This window comes from Polistes dominula, unplaced genomic scaffold (assembly GCF_049000335.1).
Source record: "Polistes dominula isolate Pdom_NZ unplaced genomic scaffold, Pdom_raw_medaka contig_23, whole genome shotgun sequence".
NCBI lineage: Eukaryota > Metazoa > Arthropoda > Insecta > Hymenoptera > Vespidae > Polistes > Polistes dominula.
In genome coordinates, this window is record NW_028300963.1 from 6,004,675 (window position 1) to 6,018,340 (window position 13,666).

Genomic DNA, 13,666 nt, shown 5'->3' on the forward strand with positions numbered 1-13,666 from the left:
AATTCGAGAAAGTTTCGAGAATGTTTCGTTCCTCGGAGATGGAGGGTGGGGGAGAAATCTCTTAAGGAGAGGACGGTCACGCGTGAGCGGCGGTTTTTTCGGGGGTAGGACAGAGAGAACCGAGCGACGATAGCGAGCGATACGATACGAGAGTGATTAGCGAGCGAAGAGTGAAAGAATAGCGAGTGAGTAGTGACTGTGTGAGGTCTGAGTGAGTGTGAGTAGTTGCGAAGCGTACTTATATTGTAACTGTAATAAGCAATAACTTGTGAAAATAAAGAATATCTTTTATATCTCAAGTAGTGTCGGCAACACGGGGGGATTAGATATCCTTAGCCGGATACAGAACGATTGATTTCCCTACAAATTGGGGGCTCAGCCGGGATCTACATCAAAAGTCCGGTGCTACGGAGATACAGAAGATATAGAAAAAGCGGTGAACTTTAGAGTGAAGTCTTGAGTTTGGAAATGGATACCAATTCATACGGTGAATTAACGGTGATGCAGCTTAAAGAGCGGCTTCGGGAGTTGAACCAACCCACGGCGGGTTCGAAAGCGGAGCTGATGTCAAGGCTAATGGACATTGAGTTAAGCGGTGTGCGAATTCCAAGAAATTCGGGAAAGGAGCTTCAGGATGAAGCGCATGCAATCTGTTCGAGAAAGGACAAGAACTACGGGGCTGCCCTCTCCGGCGCAATCACGAGCGCTGAGGAACGAGAAAGTTTGCTTCGTCAGGAGATAAAACAGTTGCAGCAGAAGATTGAGGAGCTCTCTCAACAATCAATGACTGCTCCGGTCGAGAACAGAGTTACGGTGGAACGAAATTCAGTCGCGATGAGGCGCGAGGAATTAAGTCGCCCGCAGATAGGATTGACGACGGTCGCGGAGATGCTAAGTTATTACGACGGTGAGACTCCCTACGATCACTGGGAACGGCAGTTCCTTGCCTTAAAAAGGATACACCATTTATCTGACGGAGAAGCGACAGTGCTGTTTAGGCTACGTTTAAAAGGGAAAGCTGCAGAGTGGTTTCACTCGAGAGCGGAATATGCTGACATGATGAACGAGGAACTACTATATGAAATAAGGAAGATGTTTCGACATCTCCCTTCTTGTGTCGATAGGAAAAGGGAGTTTATGCGACGACAGTGGAAGCATGGTGAACGCTTCAGTGAATATTTCCATGATAAGGTGATCCTGGGGAACTGTGCGTCCGTCAGTGAGGAAGAACTGATCGAATATCTGATCGACGGAATCCCTGACACGACCTTGCAGAACACGGCGAGGATCAGGGGATTCCGAGACAGATCCGAACTTTTTTCTGCATTTGAGAAGATACAGCTGCCGACGGGGCCCGAGGCTAACCGGGCACGGAGGAGACCGGAAGAAGTCGAAGGAGAGTCAACATGGCGCAGACCTATGGAAATGGTGGGGCAGCAAAGACCGAGTGGACAACAACGAGTCTTCGACGGCTGTCACAATTGCGGAGAGAGAGGACATCGAGCAGCATTCTGTCCGTCGAGGGAGAAGGGCACGAGATGTTACAGCTGCCAGGGTTTCGGTCACATTTCTGCTGGATGTCCTAAAAGGGCACCATCGGTGACGATGGTTCGGGTCGGTGAGGATTCCTCGGCAGATAAGCAGTATGTGAAAAAGGTTGTTACGATAAACAATGCGGAAATTCCTGCGCTAATAGATACGGGCAGCCAGATCACGTTAATAAGGGAAAGCGCCTACGCTGATATTGGAGCTCCGCGAATAATAAACGAACGCGTCAGTTTCAGGGGTGTGGGTTCAGAATTGTTTAAAACGCTAGGTCATTTTACGGCCACTATCGAGGTTGACGGGGAAGCGTATGAAACTAAAATACACTTGGTATCTAATTCGTGCGTGCGACATGATCTTATCTTAGGGGGAAATTTCCTAAAAGGCGTGAGATTGGTGGTAGACTCGGGAGACATAGAGGTCGGGCGTTCGAGTAAAACGCAGCCAACAGCAGACGATCTGCCAGACGTGTTTAATATAAATGTTTGCGAATTGGAGAGCGAAGTAGATTTATCTCATCTAACGGTTCCTGAAATTAGAGAGAGCGTGACCTCGTTAGTAGAAAGCTATAGGCCGGAGAAGAAGCGGGAGGTGGGAGTAGAAATGACAATCGTTTTAACGGACGAAAATCCCGTTTACCAGCGGGCAAGGCGTTTATCTATGGCGGAGCGTGACGAGGTAAACAAACATATCCAGGAATGGTTGCGCGACGGTATCGTACAACGGTCGATTTCGGACTACGCGAGTCCGGTCGTGCTAGTACGGAAAAAGGATGGCTCGTCGCGATTGTGTGTAGATTACAGGCAACTTAATAATAAGATAGTCAAAGACCGCTATCCGTTGCCATTGATAGACGATCAGTTAGATGCGTTGCAGGGGGCGAACGTGTATAGCACGATTGATCTCAAGAACGGGTTTTTCCACGTTGCGATAAAACCCGAAAGCCGAAGGTATACATCATTCGTTGTGCCGGATGGACAGTACGAATTTTTGAAGGTACCTTTTGGCTTATGTAATTCGCCAGCAGTTTTCCAAAAATTCGTAAACGCAGTATTCAGAGAATTGATTAACGAGAAGATTGTATTAACGTATCTGGACGATGTAATTATACCTGCAATAGATGTGAATTCGGGCATTGAAAGGTTAGAGCTTGTTTTAAAGATTGCGAGTGAAGCTGGATTGGTAATCAATTGGAGAAAATGTCAGTTATTAAGAAATAGGGTAGAGTTTTTGGGCCACGTAATTGAGAACCATACAATACGGCCGTCTGATCACAAGACGGATGCGGTGCGTAAATTTCGAAAGCCGACAACCTTAAGGGAAGTTCAAAGTTTTTTGGGACTTACGGGATACTTTAGAAAATTTGTGGATCATTATTCATTGATCGCCAGGCCACTTACGGATTTACTCCGAGGCAACCAGGGGTTTCGGTTCGACGACGAACACGTGCGAGCGTTTAAAAGGCTGAAAGAAGTGTTGACGGACGGGCCGGTCTTGAAACTATATAGGGTGGGTGCAGAAACGGAACTCCATACGGATGCGTCAAGTTTCGGGTTCGGAAGCATACTGTTACAACGTGATGGCGACGATGGCGCCTTACACCCGGTATACTATGCGAGTGGAAAGACGAACCCAGCGGAAGAAAAATACGCTAGTTACGAGTTGGAGTGTTTGGCAATAATAAAATCGCTGCGCAGGTTTCGTGTATATTTACTCGGTATACCTTTCAAAATTGTGACTGACTGTCGTGCGTTCGCGTTAACGATGAAAAAAAAGATTTATGTGTTCGCGTAGCGAGATGGGCATTGTTACTCGAGGAGTTCGAATACACGATTGAACATCGATCAGGGACTAGCATGAGACATGTGGACGCGCTCAGTCGTTACCCACTGCCCGAGTGTATGGTGTCATACGAGAATAGCGATAGCGTGAGCGCCCGGTTAAAAAGGGCTCAGGCGGCGGATGAGTGTATTAGCAAGTTGATGGAATCAATCCAGAAGAGTCCGATCGACGGCTACTGTATTCGGGGTGGTCTTCTGTTCAAGGCTGTCGATGACGATTACAAGTTAGTGGTGCCCCCCTCGATGCAGGGTAGCATAATTAGGAAAGCGCACGAAATCGGACATTTTGCAACCGGCAAAACAGAATCTTTAATTAGACGAGATTATTGGTTCGCGAACATGAGAGCGAAGATAGAGAAAGTGATCGGAAATTGCATTAGCTGCATCCTAGCGGAACGTAAGGGCGGAAGGGGTGAAGGGCTTTTGTATCCGATAGAGAAGGGGGAGGCCCCCCTAGATACGTACCATATCGATCATTTGGGGCCTTTGGCTTCAACTAAAAAGAGTTATAAGCACATCCTGGTAATCGTGGATGCATTCGCGAAGTATGTGTGGCTATACGCCACCAAAGGCACCACGAGTGCCGAGGTCATACTCAAATTAAGTAAGCAATCGGTAGTTTTCGGGAATCCCCGTCGGGTAATATCTGATCGCGGTACGGCGTTTACATCGAGCGAGTTCCGAACCTATTGTATGGAGGAGGGTATAGAGCAGGTAACCATTACGACGGGGGTGCCGCGGAGCAATGGACAGGTGGAAAGAATTAATAGGGTTCTGATACCAGTTTTGACGAAGCTAGCGGCTCCTCACCCGGGGGACTGGTACAAATACCTCGATCGGTGCCAGAGATTCCTAAACGCAACACCTAGCAGGAGCACGGGGGTGACTCCTTTTAAGCTTATGTTCGGGGTGGAAATGAGATTACGGGGGGATCCACCGCTGAAGGAGCTCTTAGAAAACGAGTGGGTTGCGTTATTCAACGAAAATCGATGCGAGTTGAGGAGACAGGCTAAAGAAAGTATTGAAAAAATACAGCAGGAAAATAGGAGAAATTTTAACAAAAATAGGAAAGACGCTAGAGCCTATATGGACGGTGATTTAGTAGCGATAAAGAGAACCCAGCAGGGACCGGGGGCAAAATTAGCGGCCAAATACTTCGGCCCGTATAAAATAGTCAAAGCATTGCGAAATGACCGGTACGTAGTTCAAAAGGTGGGTGAAGGTGAGGGACCGAGGGAGACTAGCACGTTGGCCGAAAACATGAAAGCGTGGATTGACGATGAGGAGTTCCCAGAAGAGTTCTCTTAAAGAAAAAAAAGAAGTGTAATACTTAGTAAGGAATAAAGGTTAAGATTTAACGATAACCACTTTTGTTTGCGTAGTAATATAAGCTTTTGCATGATTTGATTATAAGGGTAATTATTCTGTTTATTACTTCATTGGTAGCACTGTGTAGTTATGTAAGATTTTGTGCAATTATAGTGCGAGATGCGAGCGATTGAACGAACCAAGAATGTGAGCGTGGGTGCAAGTCAAAGAGCGCGAAGCGAGAAAAAGATGTAAGTATGTATGTGTGGCGTGAACTGTTGTGCCGACAAGGAGGGAATAAATATCTGAGGCCAGATATCCTTTTTCAAGGGGGGTGAGTGTGGGGAGTGTTGAATATCAAAGAGTAAACACAGATAAGAAGGTAGGCGACGAAAGACTATCGAAATAAGGGAAAGACGGTGCTTGAACCACTCTTTGTAAGCGAAGAAGTTGTGTGTGTGGGTCCGTGTGAGTTTAGAAGGTTTTCGAGTGGTGTCGGTGATTTGTTTATTGGACCGAGTTGGACGTTGGGAAAATTCGAGAAAGTTTCGAGAATGTTCCGTTCCTCGGAGATGGAGGGTGGGGGAGAAATCTCTTAAGGAGAGGACGGTCACGCGTGAGCGGCGGTTTTTTCGGGGGTAGGACAGAGAGAACCGAGCGACGATAGCGAGCGATACGATACGAGAGTGATTAGCGAGCGAAGAGTGAAAGAATAGCGAGTGAGTAGTGACTGTGTGAGGTCTGAGTGAGTGTGAGTAGTTGCGAAGCGTACTTATATTGTAACTGTAATAAGCAATAACTTGTGAAAATAAAGAATATCTTTTATATCTCAAGTAGTGTCGGCAACACGGGGGGATTAGATATCCTTAGCCGGATACAGAACGATTGATTTCCCTACATATATATATATATATATATATTTCACATCGACGTTATTTACCGCGTGGTAACACCACGTGGTACACTCTTATTGTATAATCAAATATCATCCAGGGTTTTTATGCCACAAGGCTTTTCCCTGACAAGCCAATAAAGCTTCGCATCTTTTATTGGCTCAATCACGTGTTTTATTTTACACCTTAACCTAACCCTTTATTCTCCACTTCATAGCATATACAAAATTGCCAGAGGACTCTTAGTTGAGGAATTTAGGCTATAACAGTCATTATGTGAAATGTAACTCTAGTGACGGAAAATTAAAATTTAAAACTGCATCTCCCCGTGGATTTGCTTTTAAAATCGTTGTAGTGTGTGATAAGTGTGAAAATCGTGTTAATGTTCAATAGAAAAACTCAAAGTTCGTTATAGAAACTATATAGGTGATGGCGATTCAAAAACATATTCTGGGATTCTGAAAGCTGCTCCTTACGGTGAAGTCAAAGTTGTCAAAAAAGAATATATCGTGCATGTTCAGAAGTGAATGGGTACACGACTCCGCGAGCAAGTAAAACAAAATACAGAAACAGTTAAAAAAGGTGGAAAAAAAATTAAAAAAAAGTACTTTTAGGGAAAGGTAAACTAAAAGTAAGCTTTTAAAACTAAAGGTAAGCGCGTAGGTATGCGACAAAAGTATAAGGTCCAAACCAACCGACGGTCGAAATAAAGAAAGTAGGTGCGTGGACTGTTTTTACTTTACCAAACGTGTAATTTCTTTTATATTTAAAAATGTTTCTATTTTATTAAAAATTAATATATATAATTATTTATTTCGCACATATTGTAATTAACAATTACGAAATATATAGAATATAATAATATTATTGTCTGCAATATTTTACAAAAAAAAAAAAAAATTGGTTATCAGATACATGAGAGAAAAAGAACTAGAAAACATTGTAGAATATTTTTCTTATAAATATCTAAAGACATATCTTTTAATTATAATGTTTGCGTATTTTGGAAATTTATACTAATTTTTCAATAAAATAGAAAAGTTTTTAAATAGAAGAAACTAGACACGTGACAGAAACAAATAAACCTTATTTACTTTATATTTCCAATAAATATACAATAATATAACTTATTTTACAAATATAGAAAAAAAAATTTTGCGATATAAAAAATGTTTAATATTATAAAATAAAACAACGGAAATGATAAATAGATATTAAAATCGTTGTTATTCAAAGCCCGATGAAACGAAAAATATACGACCAGAATTGTCCCCTTTTTTTACAGCATCTACAGGTATAAGTTGCAACACAGAAAGAAATACTTGTGTATGCTAACCCATGATAAAGATATTTCACATACACAGAAAGTATGAAAAGTTTGAAAGAAAAAATTTATCTACCTGAGTTTAAAAAAAAAAAATATTACATTTACTAAGGTTAAGACAGGGTATCTTTCCACCGACAAACATTCTACAATTTTGGGTTTGTATTTATGACTAGCGCATTCGATATTCTATCCTTATTATTATTATTATTAATTGGCGTTAGGAACTCGAAAGTCCATTGCCACAAATAATTAATCCCGCCATTGTTCCCGTCCCTGAGCACGATCCTTTCATTCGCGGTCTTCGTATCTTATTTCTTTCAGATTCCTTTCTAATATTATCCTCGATGCTCTATCTTCATGGGTACAATTTTGAAATGTTAGTTTTTCTCAGCTACGTACTCCCAAGGTTGGATCGTTTCCATGAGAACAGAATTATAAAAAACAGAAAAAGTCCGTTGAAATTTGAACTATATTCCTAATCATTATTATCGGCTCAATAATATTCATGCCTATAGTTTTGCAAAGAATATGAGCGTGTTGTCATCATTCCTACTAACATCTCAAATCCTTTTGTTAAAGATATCTTACTCTGTATATTAAAAAATTACAAAATACATCAGAGAAAAAAATTAGACAACACTATAGAAAACATTAGAATCAGATGAAAAAATCCATTCGGAAGCAAATAAATTACTGTTACATTTTTCTTTTCCTTCTTCATAGAACATATTCGATTCATTAGGATTTAAACAAGTCTATTAAATTTCATATTTATATGTTTTTATAAAAAATATACAAAGACTTGTATTGACCCAGGAATACAAAAAAATTATATTAATAATTATAATATTCACGTAATAAAGAAATTTATGTTAATTTTTTATTCAAATAAAAACATTTTTGACTGGTTGAACGCCCAGCGTGAATTGGTGGAGTTTACAACGGGTCCCAAACTCGAGACTTGTTGTCAACACAGTTCGATAAACTGAGAGAGCAATACGATTCAATGCGTTTTTTTGATTTTTCGTTTTTCAGATCTTTATTTAGACGAGAGTATTTAGAAAGATAAGTTTTTGGTCCAAAGAATAAAGACGAAATATGTTATAAATAATAAGGGTCTCGCAGTGTGGCGCAGGCTACAGAGTTGAAAAAACATTTCTAGACAATATCTCTATTAGATCTCTCATTGTATTTTACCAGAACCTTCGTTGTGACCAGCAATATTTTCCATATGTTTTTTGTAATGTCTTTATTTCGTCTATCCTAAAATGTTTGTTAGCAGCGCAAGAATGTAAATGAAAACGGGAAATTGAAAACCATACTAAGAAAAAAAATTTTATACCTGAGTTTCAAAAAAAAAAGGATTATTTATTTTGACCTAATTTCTGACGAATTATATTTCCTTTGATAAACATCTTACCAATTTGTTGATTATTTATAACTATCGCATTCAGTTTTTATTGCTTTAATTGTGAAAAGTGCACTTTTTATCAGCTAATTCACCCAGAGACCATACCGGTGACCTTTATTATATAAAGTAATAATATTATAATAAATAAATCTTACAATTATTTTACTCTTAAAACTGTCCATTCGTCTCATTCTCTCGAAACTTCGATTTTTGAAGGTTTCACTTCTAACACGTGTGATCTGAACACATGATTTTTTTATAACTTTTCTGTTATTTCTCGCTTTTTATTGTTGAATATTTTGACATTCCAGGAAGCTATTCTTAAGATATTTTTCCGTTTCCATCTCGCTGTCCTTTTTCGTGCCTAGGTCGTTTTCTGTGTATCAGTCCTAATCCGAAGTAATTGTACGGGTCTGTGGGCGTGTTATATGTTTTACGTAAAGCAGAGAGCTAACCTAACCTTACAACCCTTATCTTTTATCAGGGCTTTGATCCGGCAACATAACCACTTAGCTAGATTCATATTGTTTGAAATAAATAGGAAAAAATATTTTTCGAGCTTAAAGTCTATTATATTAATTTTAACTTTCGTAACACACCAATGTAAGTTTATTAAATAGGAAAAAGAGCATAGAGTTTTTGTCATACAAAAAGATGAATTTTTTTTTTTTTTTGGCAAATATAATTTCTTTTAAATTATTATATTAAGCGGATACAGTCTGTCTAATACTACCTGTTTTAAAAATGAACATAATTATTCTTTATTTCTTTTTTTCTATTTCTCTTTTTACTTCTATATGTAAACTTATATAATAATGTTTTATTTTATAAGAATTAATTGGCCGCTAAGAACTTTTACTATAAATGCCATTGCTGCCTTTTGCAGATGTTGTCCAGAAATAAAAACGATTTATTTGCTGATAAGAGTAAAGAAACAGAAGGATCCGCAAACTCGATTTAAAGAATATTTCAATGATATTGTAAGTAAAGTTACATGCTTTGTACTAATTATTATGCGAATAAAAGTTATCACCGATATTACAGTTTATATTTAAATCTTTAGATTTTTGATAGATTGAAGAGAGTGCAAAAAGATGTCGAAAATAAGATTATTCTGATAGAAGGAGACACGAGTCAATTGAATATAGGATTGTTAGAGAGGGACCGCGAACGTATTAAAGATACCGATATAATTTTTCACAGTGCCGCATTCATACGTTTTATGGACAATATTCGTTTTATACTTAACACAAATATCAGAGGAACAAGGGATCTTCTCTTGCTTGCACAAGAAATGATAAGCTACTTTTTTGTTAGTTAAATCATCCGTATAGAAATGCGTATGTTTATGCACAATTCCTTACTAGATCAATTTATTTTTATATAGACATGAGTTTAATTTGAAAAATAAAATGTTCTCATTTTATAATAATTTTGTTCTTCAGGGCTTTGTTTTCGTTTCAACGTCTTATTCGCACTGTGTATACAATAAAATCGAAGAAAAATTCTATAAGCCACCTATGAAGACAAAAGACATAATTAGATTGACAGAGATTTTGACTGAAGATCATTAATTAGATTTAATTACCCCAAAGTAATAAAACATAAAACCTATTGCATTCCTCTAGTGATAAGTCAATAAGCATATTCGTTTATTTTACAAGCTACTGGGTAAGTGGCTCAACACTTACGCATTTTCAAAGGCAATCTGTGAAGATACTGTACGGCAATATTCTAATGGAATTCCGACTTGCATCGTTCGACAATCTATTGTTGTTTCCACGAAAAAGGAACCAATTGCTGGTTGGATAAGCAATTTGTATGGATTTACGGGTGTTTCTGCTGGTACTTCGAGAGGTGCTTTACGAACACTGTATTGTAATGAAAACTTAATTTGCAACATGATTTCTGCCGATTATGTTGTCAACAACATTATTGCTGCAGCATGGGACGTTGCACAAAAACGGTTATTTGTTTCTTCTTTTTTGAATTACCACAAAAATCAACTTTTTGTTCAACTTTTAAAATAAAGTTTACAGTGAACAAGAAAGAACTTTTATCATAAATTCATATCACGGAGTGTTAATCTTTCCAACAAAGATAAAAAATACTTACCCGTTGACGATGAGATTCCAGTTTCTAATGCTGTTTCCTCCGTTCAAAGACCAGCTACTTAGGGTATTATGGAAAATTATGTAAAAACTATCGGACTTGAAATCCCTTCGAAAAAAGTGTTCTGGTACGCCTCCGTATGGTTTAACTCGAACTATCATTTCCATTTTTTTTTTTTTTTTTTACAGATTTTTTGCATTCTACACGAGCAATTATAGCAGACTCCTTATTATATCTCAGCGGAAGAAAGCTAATGTAATGTATAACGATATCTAGATTTATTATATTTATATATATATAAATTACGTGTCCAGTAAGTATCCGCAATGGACTTTTATACTACTAAACCGATTTTTATGAAATTTTTTGTGTACATTCGGTAGGTATAAGACTAATCGGTCTTATATTTTTTATACCCCTGAGTGATAAGGGTGATCCACCTTAATTATTTTTTCTTTGGAAGGTAAAATTAGTCGATGTAAAGCACGTGGTGATCTCATGTTCCCGCGCATGCGCATTCGGCTATGCACCGCGCGTGAGCCGTTTATCTTATAACGACGCTATTTAGTGAACAGCTACGATATTAAGAAAAAAGAGAAAAAGATGACAAATATTATGTGCGTGTATTCAGATCTATCTATATTCATTACCTTTATGATCGAGGCGATAATATTTATGACTTCTAACACTTCTGACACTAAAAATTGAGTGTTAACAAGACTTTGTCGTTGCATTTGCATACAAGCGATATCAAAGCAACGTAAGTTAATAAGATTTTCTAATTTTTACTTAAAAGACATTATATTTTTTAATATATCAACTAAAGTTTTTTATTAAGCAAACTATTCATTTAAAAGATAAATAATGTTTTATTATAAAAGCAGTATTGTTGATCACATGTTCAATTTCTTTATTAATTTTAGCATATTTATCAAACCATAGCCTATCACTAACTCCAGAAGTCTTTATAGTTGATATATCTGCTCAGGTAAAATAATAAAAGAACAAATATATTATCAGTATTCTGTTTTTCATCATTAAGTACTTCAATTTGATCTATTTATGTGTATTTTTTCCAGTTTACAATGCCAGCTAAACGCAGAGGGTCAAATTGATGGACTAATGGTCCAGATGTATCAATTGAATTCAAACGCGTTCAATTTCCAATTAAATTGGCATTCACAATGACAATCAATAAGTCGCAAGGTCAAACAATGTCTGTTTGTAGCTTAGATTTGAGTAAACCGTGTTTTTTACACGGACAATTATACGTGGCATGTTCTCGCTTAGGTAAACCATCCAGTTTGTTTGTGTTGGCTAAAGATGGACTAACCAAAAATATCGTACACTCCATTGAACTAAAAGATTGATAATGTTTCTTTTTGTGTTCTTATGATTAGTGATTATGATATTATTATGAAATGTAAATATAAAATAGAATAATTAATGTTATTAAGTACAATGAATTAAAGAAATGGATGTTTCGTGTTTTGTTATTTGTATAGGTCGTCATTATTCACAGCGCTCCATTCTTCTTTCAGTCATAAATCACATCCGCACACATTTACAATAAGTTACTTACTTTTTATTAGAGTAGTTTATAGCGCGATTATTTATTATTTTTTTATCGATATTAAGATATCTAGGTTTTGTAAGTATTCAAAAGTCTCTATAGTTGACGCATTTTAATTCAATTATTTTAATTAATTTTTTATTACAAGTTTTTTTCAAATTTACATACGACATAATGTTGCTTTTTCCATTTTTTCCTATTACCATATTGTCATATATTCATATATTTTTATAAAAACAACTTTTTAAATAAATATACTCAAATATGATATGATGTAAATGTAAAATTACAAAATTGATCTTTTTTTGTGCTTAATTTAAACTCAACGAAATTCTAAGTGTATTATAATTAGACTTCATTGAGAAGTTTAAAAATAATATTAAATGAACGTATTAGAAAACTAGGCTGTGTTAGCATAAAAGAGAACAGCATAACAGAGAAAACGAAGGAAAAAAAACAGAAAAAAACAGAGAAAAAAAAGATTTTAAATATTTGAAAAAATAATGTCTCGTTTTTGACTGAAACTTTTGCTCTAAATTAATAAAATAAAAAAAAAAAAAAAAAAAAAAATAGCAATAATTATTTAAAATTTTTTTCCTTCGTTTTAATACCTGACAAATATATATATATATATATATAAGAAGATTTTGTAAAAATTTAAGATCGATCGGTTAAGCCATTTCTGAGAAATCGAAATCACCGACTTGGAAAACACCATTTTGAGAAAAACGCGTTTAAATTTTCAAAAGTAGTTTACACATAGTTAAAATTTTTGTCTTCAACTTACATGGTATCATTATTCAAGGGCCATAAGAGGGACCTTTTGTCATATCGGTAGCTTCTAATAAGTCCAGCTTGTGTTGTCGTCGAGCCATTCTTCTTTCTCGCGTGCTCCCATGAAAGTCATAATGCACTCATAAAGTACAATAATGATTATGTACCTTCATTAAAAATTCCAGCTACATAGTAAGCCGCTATTTCAACAACGTTAGAGTCACATGGAACAATTTTTGGAGTTATTTTCCATATTAATTGATTATAACTCTCATTATTGTTTTGTGTAAATCCATTAACACACCTTTCCCATAATTTTACGTTGCTAAGGTCTTTATAAATTGGATATATAGCTTTAGCAACATCAGCTGATAAAGTTGGATAATCATAGGTGTAAGAAGTTAATGTGTCTGTTGCTAGCCCTTGCTGCCAACTACATTATGAACCTTCTCCACCTGGGCACATTTCGTGTTGAGGCTTCTAATCAGTTAAACAATAATGATAATATGTTCCCCAAATTGCATTATACATATTATTCACAGAATCACAATTTCTCCTTATTGCCAAGCCATAGTAAACTGTCAGCTTATTTAATAGCTTAGCCGTGAGTTTACCTTTCCCTAAAAGTACTTTTTTTGTAATTTTTTTTCCACCTTTTTTAACTGTTTCTGTATTTTGTTTTACTTGCTCGCGGAGTCGTGTACCCATTCACTTCTGAACATGCACGATATATTCTTTTTTGACAACTTTGACTTCACCGTAAGGAGCAGCTTTCAGAATCCCAGAATATGTTTTTGAATCGCCATCACCTATATAGTTTCTATAACGAACTTTGAGTTTTTCTATTGAACATTAACACGATTTTCACACTTATCACACACT

The 13,666-nt window shown here is 36.7% G+C and overlaps 1 pseudogene; it reads right to left on the minus strand.

Moving 5' to 3' along the window:
* Positions 1–12,810: 12,810 nt before the first annotated feature.
* LOC149032564 (uncharacterized) lies at positions 12,811–13,315 on the minus strand (annotated as a pseudogene).
* Positions 13,316–13,666: the final 351 nt, after the last annotated feature.